This window comes from Oncorhynchus kisutch, unplaced genomic scaffold, assembly GCF_002021735.2.
Source record: "Oncorhynchus kisutch isolate 150728-3 unplaced genomic scaffold, Okis_V2 Okis02a-Okis13b_hom, whole genome shotgun sequence".
In the NCBI taxonomy this organism is placed as follows: domain Eukaryota; kingdom Metazoa; phylum Chordata; class Actinopteri; order Salmoniformes; family Salmonidae; genus Oncorhynchus; species Oncorhynchus kisutch.
This window is the reverse complement of record NW_022261979.1, coordinates 14,080,462-14,099,834: the sequence shown is the minus strand read 5'-3', so window position 1 is coordinate 14,099,834 and position 19,373 is coordinate 14,080,462. Positions and strand designations below refer to the sequence as shown.

Here is a 19,373-nt window from a genome sequence, read left to right as displayed (position 1 = left end):
GGATTGAGTAAATGCTCCTTTTCTTGACAAGAAATAGACAGGCAGAGGCTTCAAGAAGAATACTTGCTCCTGGTGGGGCTTGAACTCATAACCTTGTCATCTAATTGCTGTATTCTGCTGTATAAGTACAACACGCTAACAGATTGCACCACATGATCCATCAACAACACTCACTGATCACCATATTTATCAGAAACTGGAATGTACTATTTTCGAAAAAGTCAAAAATAATATAGAGGTACCTTGCTAGCTCAGTCGGTAGAGCATGAGACTCTTAATCTCAGGGTTGTGTGTTCGAGCCCCACGTTAGGTGATTATTTTCTCTGCCGAAACACCAACTCACTTCGCAAACAACCATCGGCTTGGAATTTTGAGGAGTCTTGCCACCCTGCATAGCTGGTGATACAGAAGGCTAAGAATTTGAATTCTATCTCTGCCTGCACTCTGACCTGTCATCTCAATGACATCCCTATTACAGATTAATTGTACTCCTAAATGTTTTGAGTAAATTCTCCTTTTCTTGACAAGAAATAGACAGGCAGAGACTTCAAGAAGAATACTTGCTCCTGGTGGGGCTTGAACTCATAACCTTGTCATCTAATTGCTGTATTCTGCTGTATAAGTACAACACGCTAACAGATTGCACCACAGGATCCATCAACAACACTCACTGATCACCATATTTATCAGAAACTGGAATGTACTATTTTCGAAAAAGTCAATAATAATATAGAGGTACCTGGCTAGCTCAGTCGGTAGAGCATGAGACTCTTAATCTCAGGGTCGTGGGTTCGAGCCCCACGTTAGGTGATTATTTTCTCTGCCGAAACACCAACTCACTTCGCAAACAACCATCTGCTTGGAATTTTGAGGAGTCTTGCCACCCTGCATAGCTGGTGATACAGAAGGCTAATAATTTGAATTCTATCTCTGCCTGCACTCTGACCTGTCATCTCAATGACATCCCTATTACAGATGAATTGTACTCCTAAATGGATTGAGTAAATGCTCCTTTTCTTGACAAGAAATAGACAGGCAGAGGCTTCAAGAAGAATACTTGCTCCTGGTGGGGCTTGAACTCATAACCTTGTCATCTAATTGCTGTATACTGCTGTATAAGTACAACACGCTAACAGATTGCACCACAGCATCCATCAACAACACTCACTGATCACCATATTTATCAGAAACTGGAATGTACTATTTTCGAAAAAGTCAATAATAATATAGAGGTACCTGGCTAGCTCAGTCGGTAGAGCATGAGACTCTTAATCTCAGGGTCGTGGGTTCGAGCCCCACGTTAGGTGATTATTTTCTCTGCCGAAACACCAACTCACTTCGCAAACAACCATCCGCTTGGAATTTCGAGGAGTCTTGCCACCCTGCATAGCTGGTGATACAGAAGGCTAAGAATTTGAATTCTATCTCTGCCTGCACTCTGACCTGTCATCTCAATGACATCCCTATTACAGATGAATTGTACTCCTAAATGGATTGAGTAAATGCTCCTTTTCTTGACAAGAAATAGACAGGCAGAGGCTTCAAGAAGAATACTTGCTCCTGGTGGGGCTTGAACTCATAACCTTGTCATCTAATTGCTGTATTCTGCTGTATAAGTACAACACGCTAACAGATTGCACCACATGATCCATCAACAACACTCACTGATCACCATATTTATCAGAAACTGGAATGTACTATTTTCGAAAAAGTCAAAAATAATATAGAGGTACCTTGCTAGCTCAGTCGGTAGAGCATGAGACTCTTAATCTCAGGGTTGTGTGTTCGAGCCCCACGTTAGGTGATTATTTTCTCTGCCGAAACACCAACTCACTTCGCAAACAACCATCGGCTTGGAATTTTGAGGAGTCTTGCCACCCTGCATAGCTGGTGATACAGAAGGCTAAGAATTTGAATTCTATCTCTGCCTGCACTCTGACCTGTCATCTCAATGACATCCCTATTACAGATTAATTGTACTCCTAAATGTTTGAGTAAATTCTCCTTTTCTTGACAAGAAATAGACAGGCAGAGACTTCAAGAAGAATACTTGCTCCTGGTGGGGCTTGAACTCATAACCTTGTCATCTAATTGCTGTATTCTGCTGTATAAGTACAACACGCTAACAGATTGCACCACAGGATCCATCAACAACACTCACTGATCACCATATTTATCAGAAACTGGAATGTACTATTTTCGAAAAAGTCAAAAATAATATAGAGATACCTGGCTAGCTCAGTCGGTAGAGCATGAGACTCTTAATCTCAGGGTCGTGGGTTCGAGCCCCACGTTAGGTGATTATTTTCTCTGCCGAAACACCAACTCACTTCGCAAACAACCATCTGCTTGGAATTTTGAGGAGTCTTGCCACCCTGCATAGCTGGTGATACAGAAGGCTAATAATTTGAATTCTATCTCTGCCTGCACTCTGACCTGTCATCTCAATGACATCCCTATTACAGATGAATTGTACTCCTAAATGGATTGAGTAAATGCTCCTTTTCTTGACAAGAAATAGACAGGCAGAGGCTTCAAGAAGAATACTTGCTCCTGGTGGGGCTTGAACTCATAACCTTGTCATCTAATTGCTGTATTCTGCTGTATAAGTACAACACGCTAACAGATTGCACCACAGCATCCATCAACAACACTCACTGATCACCATATTTATCAGAAACTGGAATGTACTATTTTCGAAAAAGTCAAAATAATATAGAGGTACCTGGCTAGCTCAGTCGGTAGAGCATGAGACTCTTAATCTCAGGGTCGTGGGTTCGAGCCCCACGTTAGGTGATTATTTTCTCTGCCGAAACACCAACTCACTTCGCAAACAACCATCTGCTTGGAATTTTGAGGAGTCTTGCCACCCTGCATAGCTGGTGATACAGAAGGCTAATAATTTGAATTCTATCTCTGCCTGCACTCTGACCTGTCATCTCAATGACATCCCTATTACAGATGAATTGTACTCCTAAATGGATTGAGTAAATGCTCCTTTTCTTGACAAGAAATAGACAGGCAGAGGCTTCAAGAAGAATACTTGCTCCTGGTGGGGCTTGAACTCATAACCTTGTCATCTAATTGCTGTATACTGCTGTATAAGTACAACACGCTAACAGATTGCACCACAGCATCCATCAACAACACTCACTGATCACCATATTTATCAGAAACTGGAATGTACTATTTTCGAAAAGTCAATAATAATATAGAGGTACCTGGCTAGCTCAGTCGGTAGAGCATGAGACTCTTAATCTCAGGGTCGTGGGTTCGAGCCCCACGTTAGGTGATTATTTTCTCTGCCGAAACACCAACTCACTTCGCAAACAACCATCCGCTTGGAATTTCGAGCAGGCTTGCCACCCTGCATAGCTGGTGATACAGAAGGCTAAGAATTTGAATTCTATCTCTGCCTGCACTCTGACCTGTCATCTCAATGACATCCCTATTACAGATGAATTGTACTCCTAAATGGATTGAGTAAATGCTCCTTTTCTTGACAAGAAATAGACAGGCAGAGGCTTCAAGAAGAATACTTGCTCCTGGTGGGGCTTGAACTCATAACCTTGTCATCTAATTGCTGTATTCTGCTGTATAAGTACAACACGCTAACAGATTGCACCACATGATCCATCAACAACACTCACTGATCACCATATTTATCAGAAACTGGAATGTACTATTTTCGAAAAAGTCAAAAATAATATAGAGGTACCTGGCTAGCTCAGTCGGTAGAGCATGAGACTCTTAATCTCAGGGTCGTGTGTTCGAGCCCCACGTTAGGTGATTATTTTCTCTGCCGAAACACCAACTCACTTCGCAAACAACCATCGGCTTGGAATTTTGAGGAGTCTTGCCACCCTGCATAGCTGGTGATACAGAAGGCTAAGAATTTGAATTCTATCTCTGCCTGCACTCTGACCTGTCATCTCAATGACATCCCTATTACAGATTAATTGTACTCCTAAATGATTTGAGTAAATTCTCCTTTTCTTGACAAGAAATAGACAGGCAGAGACTTCAAGAAGAATACTTGCTCCTGGTGGGGCTTGAACTCATAACCTTGTCATCTAATTGCTGTATTCTGCTGTATAAGTACAACACGCTAACAGATTGCACCACAGGATCCATCAACAACACTCACTGATCACCATATTTATCAGAAACTGGAATGTACTATTTTCGAAAAAGTCAAAAATAATATAGAGATACCTGGCTAGCTCAGTCGGTAGAGCATGAGACTCTTAATCTCAGGGTCGTGGGTTCGAGCCCCACGTTAGGTGATTATTTTCTCTGCCGAAACACCAACTCACTTCGCAAACAACCATCTGCTTGGAATTTTGAGGAGTCTTGCCACCCTGCATAGCTGGTGATACAGAAGGCTAATAATTTGAATTCTATCTCTGCCTGCACTCTGACCTGTCATCTCAATGACATCCCTATTACAGATGAATTGTACTCCTAAATGGATTGAGTAAATGCTCCTTTTCTTGACAAGAAATAGACAGGCAGAGGCTTCAAGAAGAATACTTGCTCCTGGTGGGGCTTGAACTCATAACCTTGTCATCTAATTGCTGTATACTGCTGTATAAGTACAACACGCTAACAGATTGCACCACAGCATCCATCAACAACACTCACTGATCACCATATTTATCAGAAACTGGAATGTACTATTTTCGAAAAAGTCAATAATAATATAGAGGTACCTGGCTAGCTCAGTCGGTAGAGCATGAGACTCTTAATCTCAGGGTCGTGGGTTCGAGCCCCACGTTAGGTGATTATTTTCTCTGCCGAAACACCAACTCACTTCGCAAACAACCATCTGCTTGGAATTTTGAGGAGTCTTGCCACCCTGCATAGCTGGTGATACAGAAGGCTAATAATTTGAATTCTATCTCTGCCTGCACTCTGACCTGTCATCTCAATGACATCCCTATTACAGATGAATTGTACTCCTAAATGGATTGAGTAAATGCTCCTTTTCTTGACAAGAAATAGACAGGCAGAGGCTTCAAGAAGAATACTTGCTCCTGGTGGGGCTTGAACTCATAACCTTGTCATCTAATTGCTGTATACTGCTGTATAAGTACAACACGCTAACAGATTGCACCACAGCATCCATCAACAACACTCACTGATCACCATATTTATCAGAAACTGGAATGTACTATTTTCGAAAAGGTCAATAATAATATAGAGGTACCTGGCCAGCTCAGTCGGTAGAGCATGAGACTCTTAATCTCAGGGTCGTGGGTTCGAGCCCCACGTTAGGTGATTATTTTCTCTGCCGAAACACCAACTCACTTCGCAAACAACCATCCGCTTGGAATTTCGAGCAGGCTTGCCACCCTGCATAGCTGGTGATACAGAAGGCTAAGAATTTGAATTCTATCTCTGCCTGCACTCTGACCTGTCATCTCAATGACATCCCTATTACAGATGAATTGTACTCCTAAATGGATTGAGTAAATGCTCCTTTTCTTGACAAGAAATAGACAGGCAGAGGCTTCAAGAAGAATACTTGCTCCTGGTGGGGCTTGAACTCATAACCTTGTCATCTAATTGCTGTATTCTGCTGTATAAGTACAACACGCTAACAGATTGCACCACAGGATCCATCAACAACACTCACTGATCACCATATTTATCAGAAACTGGAATGTACTATTTTCGAAAAAGTCAAAAATAATATAGAGGTACCTGGCTAGCTCAGTCGGTAGAGCATGAGACTCTTAATCTCAGGGTCGTGGTTCGAGCCCCACGTTAGGTGATTATTTTCTCTGCCGAAACACCAACTCACTTCGCAAACAACCATCCGCTTGGAATTTTGAGGAGTCTTGCCACCCTGCATAGCTGGTGATACAGAAGGCTAAGAATTTGAATTCTATCTCTGCCTGCACTCTGACCTGTCATCTCAATGACATCCCTATTACAGATTAATTGTACTCCTAAATGGATTGAGTAAATGCTCCTTTTCTTGACAAGAAATAGACAGGCAGAGGCTTCAAGAAGAATACTTGCTCCTGGTGGGGCTTGAACTCATAACCTTGTCATCTAATTGCTGTATTCTGCTGTATAAGTACAACACGCTAACAGATTGCACCACAGGATCCATCAACAACACTCACTGATCACCATATTTATCAGAAACTGGAATGTACTATTTTCGAAAAAGTCAAAAATAATATAGAGGTACCTGGCTAGCTCAGTCGGTAGAGCATGAGACTCTTAATCTCAGGGTCGTGGGTTCGAGCCCCACGTTAGGTGATTATTTTCTCTGCCGAAACACCAACTCACTTCGCAAACAACCATCTGCTTGGAATTTTGAGGAGTCTTGCCACCCTGCATAGCTGGTGATACAGAAGGCTAATAATTTGAATTCTATCTCTGCCTGCACTCTGACCTGTCATCTCAATGACATCCCTATTACAGATGAATTGTACTCCTAAATGGATTGAGTAAATGCTCCTTTTCTTGACAAGAAATAGACAGGCAGAGGCTTCAAGAAGAATACTTGCTCCTGGTGGGGCTTGAACTCATAACCTTGTCATCTAATTGCTGTATACTGCTGTATAAGTACAACACGCTAACAGATTGCACCACAGCATCCATCAACAACACTCACTGATCACCATATTTATCAGAAACTGGAATGTACTATTTTCGAAAAAGTCAAAAATAATATAGAGATACCTGGCTAGCTCAGTCGGTAGAGCATGAGACTCTTAATCTCAGGGTCGTGGGTTCGAGCCCCACGTTAGGTGATTATTTTCTCTGCCGAAACACCAACTCACTTCGCAAACAACCATCTGCTTGGAATTTTGAGGAGTCTTGCCACCCTGCATAGCTGGTGATACAGAAGGCTAAGAATTTGAATTCTATCTCTGCCTGCACTCTGACCTGTCATCTCAATGACATCCCTATTACAGATGAATTGTACTCCTAAATGGATTGAGTAAATGCTCCTTTTCTTGACAAGAAATAGACAGGCAGAGGCTTCAAGTAGAATACTTGCTCCTGGTGGGACTTGAACTCATAACCTTGTCATCTAATTGCTGTATTCTGCTGTATAAGTACAACACGCTAACAGATTGCACCACAGGATCCATCAACAACACTCACTGATCACCATATTTTGCAGAAACTGGGATGTACGATATTCGAACCAAGTCAAAATCACTATTGAGTTACCTGGCTAGCTCAGTCGGTAGAGCATGAGACTCTTAATCTCAGGGTCGTGGGTTCGAGTCCCACGTTGGGTGATTATTTTCTCTGCCGAAGCACCAACTCACTTCGCAAACAACCATCCGCTTGGAATTTTGAGGAGGCTTACAACCTGCATAGCTGGTGATACAGAAGGCTAAGAATTTGAATTCTATCTCTGCCTGCACTCTGACCTGTCATCTCAATGACATCCCTATTACAGATTAATTGTACTCCTAAATGGATTGAGTAAATGCTCATTTTCTGGACAAGAAATAGACAGGCAGAGGCTTCAAGTAGAATACTTGCTCCTGGTGGGACTTGAACTCATAACCTTGTCATCTAATTGCTGTATTCTGCTGTATATGTACAACACGCTAACAGATTGCACCACAGGATCCATCAACAACACTCACTGATCACCATATTTTGCAGAAACTGGGATGTACGATATTCGAAAAAGTCAAAAACAATATTGAGGTACCTGGCTAGCTCAGTCGGTAGAGCATGAGACTCTTAATCTCAGGGTCGTGGATTCGAGCCCCACGTTTGGTGACTATTTTCTCTGCCGAAGCACCAACTCACTTCGCAAACAATCCATCCGCTTGGAATTTCGAGCAGGCTTGCCACCCTGCATAGCTGGTGATACAGAAGGCTAAGAATTTGAATTCTATCTCTGCCTGCACTCTGACCTGTCATCTCAATGACATCCCTATTACAGATGAATTGTACTCCTAAATGGATTGAGTAAATGCTCCTTTTCTTGACAAGAAATAGACAGGCAGAGGCTTCAAGAAGAATACTTGCTCCTGGTGGGGCTTGAACTCATAACCTTGTCATCTAATTGCTGTATTCTGCTGTATAAGTACAACACGCTAACAGATTGCACCACAGGATCCATCAACAACACTCACTGATCACCATATTTATCAGAAACTGGAATGTACTATTTTCGAAAAAGTCAAAAATAATATTAGAGGTACCTGGCTAGCTCAGTCGGTAGAGCATGAGACTCTTAATCTCAGGGTCGTGGGTTCGAGCCCCACGTTAGGTGATTATTTTCTCTGCCGAAACACCAACTCACTTCGCAAACAACCATCTGCTTGGAATTTTGAGGAGTCTTGCCACCCTGCATAGCTGGTGATACAGAAGGCTAAGAATTTGAATTCTATCTCTGCCTGCACTCTGACCTGTCATCTCAATGACATCCCTATTACAGATGAATTGTACTCCTAAATGGATTGAGTAAATGCTCCTTTTCTTGACAAGAAATAGACAGGCAGAGGCTTCAAGAAGAATACTTGCTCCTGGTGGGGCTTGAACTCATAACCTTGTCATCTAATTGCTGTATTCTGCTGTATAAGTACAACACGCTAACAGATTGCACCACAGGATCCATCAACAACACTCACTGATCACCATATTTATCAGAAACTGGAATGTACTATTTCGAAAAAGTCAAAATAATATAGAGATACCTGGCTAGCTCAGTCGGTAGAGCATGAGACTCTTAATCTCAGGGTCGTGGGTTCGAGCCCCACGTTAGGTGATTATTTTCTCTGCCGAAACACCAACTCACTTCGCAAACAACCATCCGCTTGGAATTTTGAGGAGGCTTGCCACCCTGCATAGCTGGTGATACAGAAGGCTAAGAATTTGAATTCTATCTCTGCCTGCACTCTGACCTGTCATCTCAATGACATCCCTATTACAGATGAATTGTACTCCTAAATGGATTGAGTAAATGCTCCTTTTCTTGACAAGAAATAGACAGGCAGAGGCTTCAAGTAGAATACTTGCTCCTGGTGGGACTTGAACTCATAACCTTGTCATCTAATTGCTGTATTCTGCTGTATAAGTACAACACGCTAACAGATTGCACCACAGGATCCATCAACAACACTCACTGATCACCATATTTTGCAGAAACTGGGATGTACGATATTCGAACCAAGTCAAAATCAATATTGAGGTACCTGGCTAGCTCAGTCGGTAGAGCATGAGACTCTTAATCTCAGGGTCGTGGGTTCGAGCCCACGTTGGGTGATTATTTTCTCTGCCGAAGCACCAACTCACTTCGCAAACAACCATCCGCTTGGAATTTTGAGGAGGCTTAACAACCTGCATAGCTGGTGATACAGAAGGCTAAGAATTTGAATTCTATCTCTGCCTGCACTCTGACCTGTCATCTCAATGACATCCCTATTACAGATTAATTGTACTCCTAAATGGATTGAGTAAATGCTCCTTTTCTTGACAAGAAATAGACAGGCAGAGGCTTCAAGAAGAATACTTGCTCCTGGTGGGGCTTGAACTCATAACCTTGTCATCTAATTGCTGTATTCTGCTGTATAAGTACAACACGCTAACAGATTGCACCACAGGATCCATCAACAACACTCACTGATCACCATATTTTGCAGAAACTGGGATGTACGATATTCGAAAAAGTCAAAAATCAATATTGAGGTACCTGGCTAGCTCAGTCGGTAGAGCATGAGACTCTTAATCTCAGGGTCGTGGGTTCGAGCCCCACGTTAGGTGACTATTTTCTCTGCCGAAGCACCAACTCACTTCGCAAACAACCATCCGCTTGGAATTTCGAGCAGGCTTACCACCCTGCATAGCTGGTGATACAGAAGGCTAAGAATTTGAATTCTATCTCTGCCTGCACTCTGACCTGTCATCTCAATGACATCCCTATTACAGATGAATTGTACTCCTAAATGGATTGAGTAAATGCTCCTTTTCTTGACAAGAAATAGACAGGCAGAGGCTTCAAGAAGAATACTTGCTCCTGGTGGGGCTTGAACTCATAACCTTGTCATCTAATTGCTGTATTCTGCTGTATAAGTACAACACGCTAACAGATTGCACCACAGGATCCATCAACAACACTCACTGATCACCATATTTTGCAGAAACTGGGATGTACGATATTCGAACCAAGTCAAAATCACTATTGAGGTACCTGGCTAGCTCAGTCGGTAGAGCATGAGACTCTTAATCTCAGGGTCGTGGGTTCGAGCCCCACGTTAGGTGATTATTTTCTCTGCCGAAGCACCAACTCACTTCGCAAACAACCATCCGCTTGGAATTTTGAGGAGGCTTACCAACCTGCATAGCTGGTGATACAGAAGGCTAAGAATTTGAATTCTATCTCTGCCTGCACTCTGACCTGTCATCTCAATGACATCCCTATTACAGATGAATTGTACTCCTAAATGGATTGAGTAAATGCTCCTTTTCTTGACAAGAAATAGACAGGCAGAGGCTTCAAGAAGAATACTTGCTCCTGGTGGGGCTTGAACTCATAACCTTGTCATCTAATTGCTGTATTCTGCTGTATAAGTACAACACGCTAACAGATTGCACCACAGGATCCATCAACAACACTCACTGATCACCATATTTTGCAGAAACTGGATGTACGATATTCGAAAAAGTCAAAATCAATATTGAGGTACCTGGCTAGCTCAGTCGGTAGAGCATGAGACTCTTAATCTCAGGGTCGTGGGTTCGAGCCCCACGTTAGGTGATTATTTTCTCTGCCGAAGCACCAACTCACTTCGCAAACAACCATCCGCTTGGAATTTTGAGGAGGCTTGCCACCCTGCATAGCTGGTGATACAGAAGGCTAAGAATTTGAATTCTATCTCTGCCTGCACTCTGACCTGTCATCTCAATGACATCCCTATTACAGATGAATTGTACTCCTAAATGGATTGAGTAAATGCTCCTTTTCTTGACAAGAAATAGACAGGCAGAGGCTTCAAGAAGAATACTTGCTCCTGGTGGGGCTTGAACTCATAACCTTGTCATCTAATTGCTGTATTCTGCTGTATAAGTACAACACGCTAACAGATTGCACCACAGGATCCATCAACAACACTCACTGATCACCATATTTTGCAGAAACTGGATGTACGATATTCGAAAAAGTCAAAATCAATATTGAGGTACCTGGCTAGCTCAGTCGGTAGAGCATGAGACTCTTAATCTCAGGGTCGTGGGTTCGAGCCCCACGTTAGGTGATTATTTTCTCTGCCGAAGCACCAACTCACTTCGCAAACAACCATCCGCTTGGAATTTTGAGGAGGCTTACCACCCTGCATAGCTGGTGATACAGAAGGCTAAGAATTTGAATTCTATCTCTGCCTGCACTCTGACCTGTCATCTCAATGACATCCCTATTACAGATGAATTGTACTCCTAAATGGATTGAGTAAATGCTCCTTTTCTTGACAAGAAATAGACAGGCAGAGGCTTCAAGAAGAATACTTGCTCCTGGTGGGGCTTGAACTCATAACCTTGTCATCTAATTGCTGTATTCTGCTGTATAAGTACAACACGCTAACAGATTGCACCACAGGATCCATCAACAACACTCACTGATCACCATATTTTGCAGAAACTTGGATGTACGATATTCGAACAAGTCAAAATCACTATTGAGGTACCTGGCTAGCTCAGTCGGTAGAGCATGAGACTCTTAATCTCAGGGTCGTGGGTTCGAGCCCCACGTTGGGTGATTATTTTCTCTGCCGAAGCACCAACTCACTTTGCAAACAACCATCCGCTTGGAATTTTGAGGAGGCTTAACAACCTGCATAGCTGGTGATACTGAAGGCTAAGAATTTAATTCTATCTCTGCCTGCACTCTGACCTGTCATCTCAATGACATCCCTATTACAGATTAATTGTACTCCTAAATGGATTGAGTAAATGCTCCTTTTCTTGACAAGAAATAGACAGGCAGAGGCTTCAAGAAGAATACTTGCTCCTGGTGGGGCTTGAACTCATAACCTTGTCATCTAATTGCTGTATTCTGCTGTATAAGTACAACACGCTAACAGATTGCACCACAGGATCCATCAACAACACTCACTGATCACCATATTTTGCAGAAACTGGATGTACGATATTCGAAAAAGTCAAAATCACTATTGAGGTACCTGGCTAGCTCAGTCGGTAGAGCATGAGACTCTTAATCTCAGGGTCGTGGGTTCGAGCCCCACGTTAGGTGATTATTTTCTCTGCCGAAGCACCAACTCACTTCGCAAACAACCATCCGCTTGGAATTTTGAGGAGGCTTGCCACCCTGCATAGCTGGTGATACAGAAGGCTAAGAATTTGAATTCTATCTCTGCCTGCACTCTGACCTGTCATCTCAATGACATCCCTATTACAGATTAATTGTACTCCTAAATGGATTGAGTAAATGCTCCTTTTCTTGACAAGAAATAGACAGGCAGAGGCTTCAAGAAGAATACTTGCTCCTGGTGGGGCTTGAACTCATAACCTTGTCATCTAATTGCTGTATTCTGCTGTATAAGTACAACACGCTAACAGATTGCACCACAGGATCCATCAACAACACTCACTGATCACCATATTTTGCAGAAACTTGGATGTACGATATTCGAACCAAGTCAAAATCACTATTGAGGTACCTGGCTAGCTCAGTCGGTAGAGCATGAGACTCTTAATCTCAGGGTCGTGGGTTCGAGCCCCACGTTGGGTGATTATTTTCTCTGCCGAAGCACCAACTCACTTTGCAAACAACCATCCGCTTGGAATTTTGAGGAGGCTTAACAACCTGCATAGCTGGTGATACTGAAGGCTAAGAATTTAAATTCTATCTCTGCCTGCACTCTGACCTGTCATCTCAATGACATCCCTATTACAGATTAATTGTACTCCTAAATGGATTGAGTAAATTCTCCTTTTCTTGACAAGAAATAGACAGGCAGAGACTTCAAGAAGAATACTTGCTCCTGGTGGGGCTTGAACTCATAACCTTGTCATCTAATTGCTGTATTCTGCTGTATAAGTACAACACGCTAACAGATTGCACCACAGGATCCATCAACAACACTCACTGATCACCATATTTTGCAGAAACTTGGATGTACGATATTCGAACCAAGTCATAATCACTATTGAGTTACCTGGCTAGCTCAGTCGGTAGAGCATGAGACTCTTAATCTCAGGGTCGTGGGTTCGAGCCCCACGTTGGGTGATTATTTTCTCTGCCGAAGCACCAACTCACTTTGCAAACAACCATCCGCTTGGAATTTTGAGGAGGCTTAACAACCTGCATAGCTGGTGATACAGAAGGCTAAGAATTTGAATTCTATCTCTGCCTGCACTCTGACCTGTCATCTCAATGACATCCCTATTACAGATGAATTGTACTCCTAAATGGATTGAGTAAATGCTCATTTTCTGGACAAGAAATAGACAGGCAGAGGCTTCAAGAAGAATACTTGCTCCTGGTGGGACTTGAACTCATAACCTTGTCATCGAATTGCTGTATTCTGCTGTATATGTACAACACGCTAACAGATTGCACCACAGGATCCATCAACAACACTCACTGATCACCATATTTTGCAGAAACTTGGATGTACGATATTCGAAAAAGTCCAAAAATATATTTAGGTACCTGGCTAGCTCAGTCGGTAGAGCATGAGACTCTTAATCTCAGGGTCGTGGGTTCGAGCCCCACGTTGGGTGATTATTTTCTCTGCCGAAGCACCAACTCACTTTGCAAACAACCATCCGCTTGGAATTTTGAGGAGGCTTAACAACCTGCATAGCTGGTGATACTGAAGGCTAAGAATTTAAATTCTATCTCTGCCTGCACTCTGACCTGTCATCTCAATGACATCCCTATTACAGATTAATTGTACTCCTAAATGGATTGAGTAAATTCTCCTTTTCTTGACAAGAAATAGACAGGCAGAGACTTCAAGAAGAATACTTGCTCCTGGTGGGGCTTGAACTCATAACCTTGTCATCTAATTGCTGTATTCTGCTGTATAAGTACAACACGCGAACAGATTGCACCACAGGATCCATCAACAACACTCACTGATCACCATATTTTGCAGAAACTTGGATGTACGATATTCGAACCAAGTCATAATCACTATTGAGTTACCTGGCTAGCTCAGTCGGTAGAGCATGAGACTCTTAATCTCAGGGTCGTGGGTTCGAGCCCCACGTTGGGTGATTATTTTCTCTGCCGAAGCACCAACTCACTTTGCAAACAACCATCCGCTTGGAATTTTGAGGAGGCTTAACAACCTGCATAGCTGGTGATACAGAAGGCTAAGAATTTGAATTCTATCTCTTCCTGCACTCTGACCTGTCATCTCAATGACATCCCCTATTACAGATGAATTGTACTCCTAAATGGATTGAGTAAATGCTCATTTTCTGGACAAGAAATAGACAGGCAGAGGCTTCAAGAAGAATACTTGCTCCTGGTGGGACTTGAACTCATAACCTTGTCATCGAATTGCTGTATTCTGCTGTATATGTACAACACGCTAACAGATTGCACCACAGGATCCATCAACAACACTCACTGATCACCATATTTTGCAGAAACTTGGATGTACGATATTCGAAAAAGTCCAAAAATATATTTAGGTACCTGGCTAGCTCAGTCGGTAGAGCATGAGACTCTTAATCTCAGGGTCGTGGGTTCGAGCCCCACGTTGGGTGATTATTTTCTCTGCCGAAGCACCAACTCACTTTGCAAACAACCATCCGCTTGGAATTTTGAGGAGGCTTAACAACCTGCATAGCTGGTGATACTGAAGGCTAAGAATTTGAATTCTATCTCTGCCTGCACTCTGACCTGTCATCTCAATGACATCCCTATTACAGATTAATTGTACTCCTAAATGGATTGAGTAAATGCTCCTTTTCTTGACAAGAAATAGACAGGCAGAGGCTTCAAGAAGAATACTTGCTCCTGGTGGGGCTTGAACTCATAACCTTGTCATCTAATTGCTGTATTCTGCTGTATAAGTACAACACGCTAACAGATTGCACCACAGGATCCATCAACAACACTCACTGATCACCATATTTTGCAGAAACTTGGATGTACGATATTCGAACCAAGTCAAAATCACTATTGAGGTACCTGGCTAGCTCAGTCGGTAGAGCATGAGACTCTTAATCTCAGGGTCGTGGGTTCGAGCCCCACGTTGGGTGATTATTTTCTCTGCCGAAGCACCAACTCACTTTGCAAACAACCATCCGCTTGGAATTTTGAGGAGGCTTAACAACCTGCATAGCTGGTGATACTGAAGGCTAAGAATTTGAATTCTATCTCTGCCTGCACTCTGACCTGTCATCTCAATGACATCCCTATTACAGATTAATTGTACTCCTAAATGGATTGAGTAAATTCTCCTTTTCTTGACAAGAAATAGACAGGCAGAGACTTCAAGAAGAATACTTGCTCCTGGTGGGGCTTGAACTCATAACCTTGTCATCTAATTGCTGTATTCTGCTGTATAAGTACAACACGCGAACAGATTGCACCACAGGATCCATCAACAACACTCACTGATCACCATATTTTGCAGAAACTTGGATGTACGATATTCGAACCAAGTCATAATCACTATTGAGTTACCTGGCTAGCTCAGTCGGTAGAGCATGAGACTCTTAATCTCAGGGTCGTGGGTTCGAGCCCCACGTTGGGTGATTATTTTCTCTGCCGAAGCACCAACTCACTTTGCAAACAACCATCCGCTTGGAATTTTGAGGAGGCTTAACAACCTGCATAGCTGGTGATACAGAAGGCTAAGAATTTGAATTCTATCTCTGCCTGCACTCTGACCTGTCATCTCAATGACATCCCTATTACAGATGAATTGTACTCCTAAATGGATTGAGTAAATGCTCATTTTCTGGACAAGAAATAGACAGGCAGAGGCTTCAAGAAGAATACTTGCTCCTGGTGGGACTTGAACTCATAACCTTGTCATCTAATTGCTGTATTCTGCTGTATAGTACAACACGCTAACAGATTGCACCACAGGATCCATCAACAACACTCACTGATCACCATATTTTGCAGAAACTTGGATGTACGATATTCGAAAAAGTCAAAATCACTATTGAGGTACCTGGCTAGCTCAGTCGGTAGAGCATGAGACTCTTAATCTCAGGGTCGTGGGTTCGAGCCCCACGTTGGGTGATTATTTTCTCTGCCGAAGCACCAACTCACTTTGCAAACAACCATCCGCTTGGAATTTTGAGGAGGCTTAACAACCTGCATAGCTGGTGATACAGAAGGCTAAGAATTTGAATTCTATCTCTGCCTGCACTCTGACCTGTCATCTCAATGACATCCCTATTACAGATTAATTGTACTCCTAAATGGATTGAGTAAATGCTCCTTTTCTTGACAAGAAATAGACAGGCAGAGGCTTCAAGAAGAATACTTGCTCCTGGTGGGGCTTGAACTCATAACCTTGTCATCTAATTGCTGTATTCTGCTGTATAAGTACAACACGCTAACAGATTGCACCACAGGATCCATCAACAACACTCACTGATCACCATATTTTGCAGAAACTTGGATGTACGATATTCGAACCAAGTCATAATCACTATTGAGGTACCTGGCTAGCTCAGTCGGTAGAGCATGAGACTCTTAATCTCAGGGTCGTGGGTTCGAGCCCCACGTTGGGTGATTATTTTCTCTGCCGAAGCACCAACTCACTTTGCAAACAACCATCCGCTTGGAATTTTGAGGAGGCTTAACAACCTGCATAGCTGGTGATACAGAAGGCTAAGAATTTGAATTCTATCTCTGCCTGCACTCTGACCTGTCATCTCAATGACATCCCTATTACAGATTAATTGTACTCCTAAATGGATTGAGTAAATGCTCCTTTTCTGGACAAGAAATAGACAGGCAGAGGCTTCAAGAAGAATACTTGCTCCTGGTGGGGCTTGAACTCATAACCTTGTCATCTAATTGCTGTATTCTGCTGTATAAGTACAACACGCTAACAGATTGCACCACAGGATCCATCAACAACACTCACTGATCACCATATTTTGCAGAAACTTGGATGTACGATATTCGAACCAAGTCATAATCACTATTGAGTTACCTGGCTAGCTCAGTCGGTAGAGCATGAGACTCTTAATCTCAGGGTCGTGGGTTCGAGCCCCACGTTGGGTGATTATTTTCTCTGCCGAAGCACCAACTCACTTTGCAAACAACCATCCGCTTGGAATTTTGAGGAGGCTTAACAACCTGCATAGCTGGTGATACAGAAGGCTAAGAATTTGAATTCTATCTCTGCCTGCACTCTGACCTGTCATCTCAATGACATCCCTATTACAGATGAATTGTACTCCTAAATGGATTGAGTAAATGCTCCTTTTCTTGACAAGAAATAGACAGGCAGAGGCTTCAAGAAGAATACTTGCTCCTGGTGGGGCTTGAACTCATAACCTTGTCATCTAATTGCTGTATTCTGCTGTATAAGTACAACACGCTAACAGATTGCACCACAGGATCCATCAACAACACTCACTGATCACCATATTTTGCAGAAACTTGGATGTACGATATTCGAACAAGTCAAAATCACTATTGAGGTACCTGGCTAGCTCAGTCGGTAGAGCATGAGACTCTTAATCTCAGGGTCGTGGGTTCGAGCCCCACGTTAGGTGATTATTTTCTCTGCCGAAGCACCAACTCACTTCGCAAACAACCATCCGCTTGGAATTTTGAGGAGTCTTACAACCTGCATAGCTGGTGATACAGAAGGCTAAGAATTTGAATTCTATCTCTGCCTGCACTCTGACCTGTCATCTCAATGACATCCCTATTACAGATTAATTGTACTCCTAAATGGATTGAGTAAATGCTCCTTTTCTTGACAAGAAATAGACAGGCAGAGGCTTCAAGAAGAATACTTGCTCCTGGTGGGGCTTGAACTCATAACCTTGTCATCTAATTGCTGTATTCTGCTGTATAAGTACAACACGCTAACAGATTGCACCACAGGATCCATCAACAACACTCACTGATCACCATATTTTGCAGAAACTTGGATGTACGATATTCGAACCAAGTCATAATCACTATTGAGTTACCTGGCTAGCTCAGTCGGTAGAGCATGAGACTCTTAATCTCAGGGTCGTGGGTTCGAGCCCCACGTTGGGTGATTATTTTCTCTGCCGAAGCACCAACTCACTTTGCAAACAACCATCCGCTTGGAATTTTGAGGAGGCTTAACAACCTGCATAGCTGGTGATACAGAAGGCTAAGAATTTGAAATTCTATCTCTGCCTGCACTCTGACCTGTCATCTCAATGACATCCCTATTACAGATTAATTGTACTCCTAAATGGATTGAGTAAATGCTCCTTTTCTTGACAAGAAATAGACAGGCAGAGACTTCAAGAAGAATACTTGCTCCTGGTGGGGCTTGAACTCATAACCTTGTCATCTAATTGCTGTATTCTGCTGTATAAGTACAACACGCTAACAGATTGCACCACAGGATCCATCAACAACACTCACTGATCACCATATTTTGCAGAAACTTGGATGTACGATATTCGAACCAAGTCATAATCACTATTGAGTTACCTGGCTAGCTCAGTCGGTAGAGCATGAGACTCTTAATCTCAGGGTCGTGGGTTCGAGCCCCACGTTGGGTGATTATTTTCTCTGCCGAAGCACCAACTCACTTTGCAAACAACCATCCGCTTGGAATTTTGAGGAGGCTTAACAACCTGCATAGCTGGTGATACAGAAGGCTAAGAATTTGAATTCTATCTCTTCCTGCACTCTGACCTGTCATCTCAATGACATCCCCATTACAGATGAATTGTACTCCTAAATGGATTGAGTAAATGCTCATTTTCTGGACAAGAAATAGACAGGCAGAGGCTTCAAGAAGAATACTTGCTCCTGGTGGGACTTGAACTCATAACCTTGTCATCGAATTGCTGTATTCTGCTGTATATGTACAACACGCTAACAGATTGCACCACAGGATCCATCAACAACACTCACTGATCACCATATTTTGCAGAAACTTGGATGTACGATATTCGAAAAAGTCCAAAAATATATTTAGGTACCTGGCTAGCTCAGTCGGTAGAGCATGAGACTCTTAATCTCAGGGTCGTGGGTTCGAGCCCCACGTTGGGTGATTATTTTCTCTGCCGAAGCACCAACTCACTTTGCAAACAACCATCCGCTTGGAATTTTGAGGAGGCTTAACAACCTGCATAGCTGGTGATACTGAAGGCTAAGAATTTGAAATTCTATCTCTGCCTGCACTCTGACCTGTCATCTCAATGACATCCCTATTACAGATTAA

At 42.7% G+C, this 19,373-nt stretch overlaps 39 non-coding genes across 39 annotated transcripts; all 39 read left to right on the top strand.

Moving 5' to 3' along the window:
• The first annotated feature begins 240 nt into the window (after positions 1–240).
• On the top strand, positions 241–313 carry trnak-cuu (transfer RNA lysine (anticodon CUU)). The gene has a single exon. It is a non-coding gene; the product is annotated as a tRNA-Lys (tRNA).
• Positions 314–737: 424 nt separating this feature from the next.
• On the top strand, positions 738–810 carry trnak-cuu (transfer RNA lysine (anticodon CUU)). Its single transcript has one exon. It is a non-coding gene; the product is annotated as a tRNA-Lys (tRNA).
• Positions 811–1,234: 424 nt separating this feature from the next.
• Positions 1,235–1,307, top strand: trnak-cuu (transfer RNA lysine (anticodon CUU)). The gene has a single exon. It is a non-coding gene; the product is annotated as a tRNA-Lys (tRNA).
• A 424-nt stretch (positions 1,308–1,731) lies between these two features.
• Positions 1,732–1,804, top strand: trnak-cuu (transfer RNA lysine (anticodon CUU)). The gene has a single exon. It is a non-coding gene; the product is annotated as a tRNA-Lys (tRNA).
• Positions 1,805–2,227: 423 nt separating this feature from the next.
• Positions 2,228–2,300, top strand: trnak-cuu (transfer RNA lysine (anticodon CUU)). Its single transcript has one exon. It is a non-coding gene; the product is annotated as a tRNA-Lys (tRNA).
• Positions 2,301–2,723: 423 nt separating this feature from the next.
• Positions 2,724–2,796, top strand: trnak-cuu (transfer RNA lysine (anticodon CUU)). The gene has a single exon. It is a non-coding gene; the product is annotated as a tRNA-Lys (tRNA).
• Positions 2,797–3,219: 423 nt separating this feature from the next.
• trnak-cuu (transfer RNA lysine (anticodon CUU)) lies at positions 3,220–3,292 on the top strand. Its single transcript has one exon. It is a non-coding gene; the product is annotated as a tRNA-Lys (tRNA).
• A 424-nt stretch (positions 3,293–3,716) lies between these two features.
• trnak-cuu (transfer RNA lysine (anticodon CUU)) lies at positions 3,717–3,789 on the top strand. Its single transcript has one exon. It is a non-coding gene; the product is annotated as a tRNA-Lys (tRNA).
• Positions 3,790–4,213: 424 nt separating this feature from the next.
• On the top strand, positions 4,214–4,286 carry trnak-cuu (transfer RNA lysine (anticodon CUU)). The gene has a single exon. It is a non-coding gene; the product is annotated as a tRNA-Lys (tRNA).
• A 424-nt stretch (positions 4,287–4,710) lies between these two features.
• On the top strand, positions 4,711–4,783 carry trnak-cuu (transfer RNA lysine (anticodon CUU)). Its single transcript has one exon. It is a non-coding gene; the product is annotated as a tRNA-Lys (tRNA).
• Positions 4,784–5,207: 424 nt separating this feature from the next.
• On the top strand, positions 5,208–5,280 carry trnak-cuu (transfer RNA lysine (anticodon CUU)). The gene has a single exon. It is a non-coding gene; the product is annotated as a tRNA-Lys (tRNA).
• A 424-nt stretch (positions 5,281–5,704) lies between these two features.
• On the top strand, positions 5,705–5,776 carry trnak-cuu (transfer RNA lysine (anticodon CUU)). The gene has a single exon. It is a non-coding gene; the product is annotated as a tRNA-Lys (tRNA).
• A 424-nt stretch (positions 5,777–6,200) lies between these two features.
• Positions 6,201–6,273, top strand: trnak-cuu (transfer RNA lysine (anticodon CUU)). The gene has a single exon. It is a non-coding gene; the product is annotated as a tRNA-Lys (tRNA).
• Positions 6,274–6,697: 424 nt separating this feature from the next.
• Positions 6,698–6,770, top strand: trnak-cuu (transfer RNA lysine (anticodon CUU)). The gene has a single exon. It is a non-coding gene; the product is annotated as a tRNA-Lys (tRNA).
• Positions 6,771–7,195: 425 nt separating this feature from the next.
• Positions 7,196–7,268, top strand: trnak-cuu (transfer RNA lysine (anticodon CUU)). The gene has a single exon. It is a non-coding gene; the product is annotated as a tRNA-Lys (tRNA).
• Positions 7,269–7,691: 423 nt separating this feature from the next.
• On the top strand, positions 7,692–7,764 carry trnak-cuu (transfer RNA lysine (anticodon CUU)). Its single transcript has one exon. It is a non-coding gene; the product is annotated as a tRNA-Lys (tRNA).
• Positions 7,765–8,190: 426 nt separating this feature from the next.
• On the top strand, positions 8,191–8,263 carry trnak-cuu (transfer RNA lysine (anticodon CUU)). Its single transcript has one exon. It is a non-coding gene; the product is annotated as a tRNA-Lys (tRNA).
• A 422-nt stretch (positions 8,264–8,685) lies between these two features.
• trnak-cuu (transfer RNA lysine (anticodon CUU)) lies at positions 8,686–8,758 on the top strand. Its single transcript has one exon. It is a non-coding gene; the product is annotated as a tRNA-Lys (tRNA).
• A 425-nt stretch (positions 8,759–9,183) lies between these two features.
• Positions 9,184–9,255, top strand: trnak-cuu (transfer RNA lysine (anticodon CUU)). Its single transcript has one exon. It is a non-coding gene; the product is annotated as a tRNA-Lys (tRNA).
• Positions 9,256–9,680: 425 nt separating this feature from the next.
• On the top strand, positions 9,681–9,753 carry trnak-cuu (transfer RNA lysine (anticodon CUU)). Its single transcript has one exon. It is a non-coding gene; the product is annotated as a tRNA-Lys (tRNA).
• Positions 9,754–10,178: 425 nt separating this feature from the next.
• On the top strand, positions 10,179–10,251 carry trnak-cuu (transfer RNA lysine (anticodon CUU)). Its single transcript has one exon. It is a non-coding gene; the product is annotated as a tRNA-Lys (tRNA).
• Positions 10,252–10,674: 423 nt separating this feature from the next.
• Positions 10,675–10,747, top strand: trnak-cuu (transfer RNA lysine (anticodon CUU)). The gene has a single exon. It is a non-coding gene; the product is annotated as a tRNA-Lys (tRNA).
• A 423-nt stretch (positions 10,748–11,170) lies between these two features.
• Positions 11,171–11,243, top strand: trnak-cuu (transfer RNA lysine (anticodon CUU)). The gene has a single exon. It is a non-coding gene; the product is annotated as a tRNA-Lys (tRNA).
• Positions 11,244–11,667: 424 nt separating this feature from the next.
• Positions 11,668–11,740, top strand: trnak-cuu (transfer RNA lysine (anticodon CUU)). Its single transcript has one exon. It is a non-coding gene; the product is annotated as a tRNA-Lys (tRNA).
• Positions 11,741–12,162: 422 nt separating this feature from the next.
• Positions 12,163–12,235, top strand: trnak-cuu (transfer RNA lysine (anticodon CUU)). The gene has a single exon. It is a non-coding gene; the product is annotated as a tRNA-Lys (tRNA).
• Positions 12,236–12,660: 425 nt separating this feature from the next.
• Positions 12,661–12,733, top strand: trnak-cuu (transfer RNA lysine (anticodon CUU)). The gene has a single exon. It is a non-coding gene; the product is annotated as a tRNA-Lys (tRNA).
• Positions 12,734–13,158: 425 nt separating this feature from the next.
• On the top strand, positions 13,159–13,231 carry trnak-cuu (transfer RNA lysine (anticodon CUU)). Its single transcript has one exon. It is a non-coding gene; the product is annotated as a tRNA-Lys (tRNA).
• A 424-nt stretch (positions 13,232–13,655) lies between these two features.
• On the top strand, positions 13,656–13,728 carry trnak-cuu (transfer RNA lysine (anticodon CUU)). Its single transcript has one exon. It is a non-coding gene; the product is annotated as a tRNA-Lys (tRNA).
• Positions 13,729–14,153: 425 nt separating this feature from the next.
• On the top strand, positions 14,154–14,226 carry trnak-cuu (transfer RNA lysine (anticodon CUU)). Its single transcript has one exon. It is a non-coding gene; the product is annotated as a tRNA-Lys (tRNA).
• A 425-nt stretch (positions 14,227–14,651) lies between these two features.
• trnak-cuu (transfer RNA lysine (anticodon CUU)) lies at positions 14,652–14,724 on the top strand. The gene has a single exon. It is a non-coding gene; the product is annotated as a tRNA-Lys (tRNA).
• Positions 14,725–15,149: 425 nt separating this feature from the next.
• trnak-cuu (transfer RNA lysine (anticodon CUU)) lies at positions 15,150–15,222 on the top strand. The gene has a single exon. It is a non-coding gene; the product is annotated as a tRNA-Lys (tRNA).
• A 425-nt stretch (positions 15,223–15,647) lies between these two features.
• trnak-cuu (transfer RNA lysine (anticodon CUU)) lies at positions 15,648–15,720 on the top strand. Its single transcript has one exon. It is a non-coding gene; the product is annotated as a tRNA-Lys (tRNA).
• Positions 15,721–16,143: 423 nt separating this feature from the next.
• On the top strand, positions 16,144–16,216 carry trnak-cuu (transfer RNA lysine (anticodon CUU)). Its single transcript has one exon. It is a non-coding gene; the product is annotated as a tRNA-Lys (tRNA).
• Positions 16,217–16,641: 425 nt separating this feature from the next.
• Positions 16,642–16,714, top strand: trnak-cuu (transfer RNA lysine (anticodon CUU)). Its single transcript has one exon. It is a non-coding gene; the product is annotated as a tRNA-Lys (tRNA).
• Positions 16,715–17,139: 425 nt separating this feature from the next.
• Positions 17,140–17,212, top strand: trnak-cuu (transfer RNA lysine (anticodon CUU)). The gene has a single exon. It is a non-coding gene; the product is annotated as a tRNA-Lys (tRNA).
• A 424-nt stretch (positions 17,213–17,636) lies between these two features.
• trnak-cuu (transfer RNA lysine (anticodon CUU)) lies at positions 17,637–17,709 on the top strand. Its single transcript has one exon. It is a non-coding gene; the product is annotated as a tRNA-Lys (tRNA).
• A 424-nt stretch (positions 17,710–18,133) lies between these two features.
• On the top strand, positions 18,134–18,206 carry trnak-cuu (transfer RNA lysine (anticodon CUU)). Its single transcript has one exon. It is a non-coding gene; the product is annotated as a tRNA-Lys (tRNA).
• Positions 18,207–18,632: 426 nt separating this feature from the next.
• Positions 18,633–18,705, top strand: trnak-cuu (transfer RNA lysine (anticodon CUU)). The gene has a single exon. It is a non-coding gene; the product is annotated as a tRNA-Lys (tRNA).
• A 424-nt stretch (positions 18,706–19,129) lies between these two features.
• Positions 19,130–19,202, top strand: trnak-cuu (transfer RNA lysine (anticodon CUU)). Its single transcript has one exon. It is a non-coding gene; the product is annotated as a tRNA-Lys (tRNA).
• The last annotated feature ends 171 nt before the right edge of the window (positions 19,203–19,373 follow it).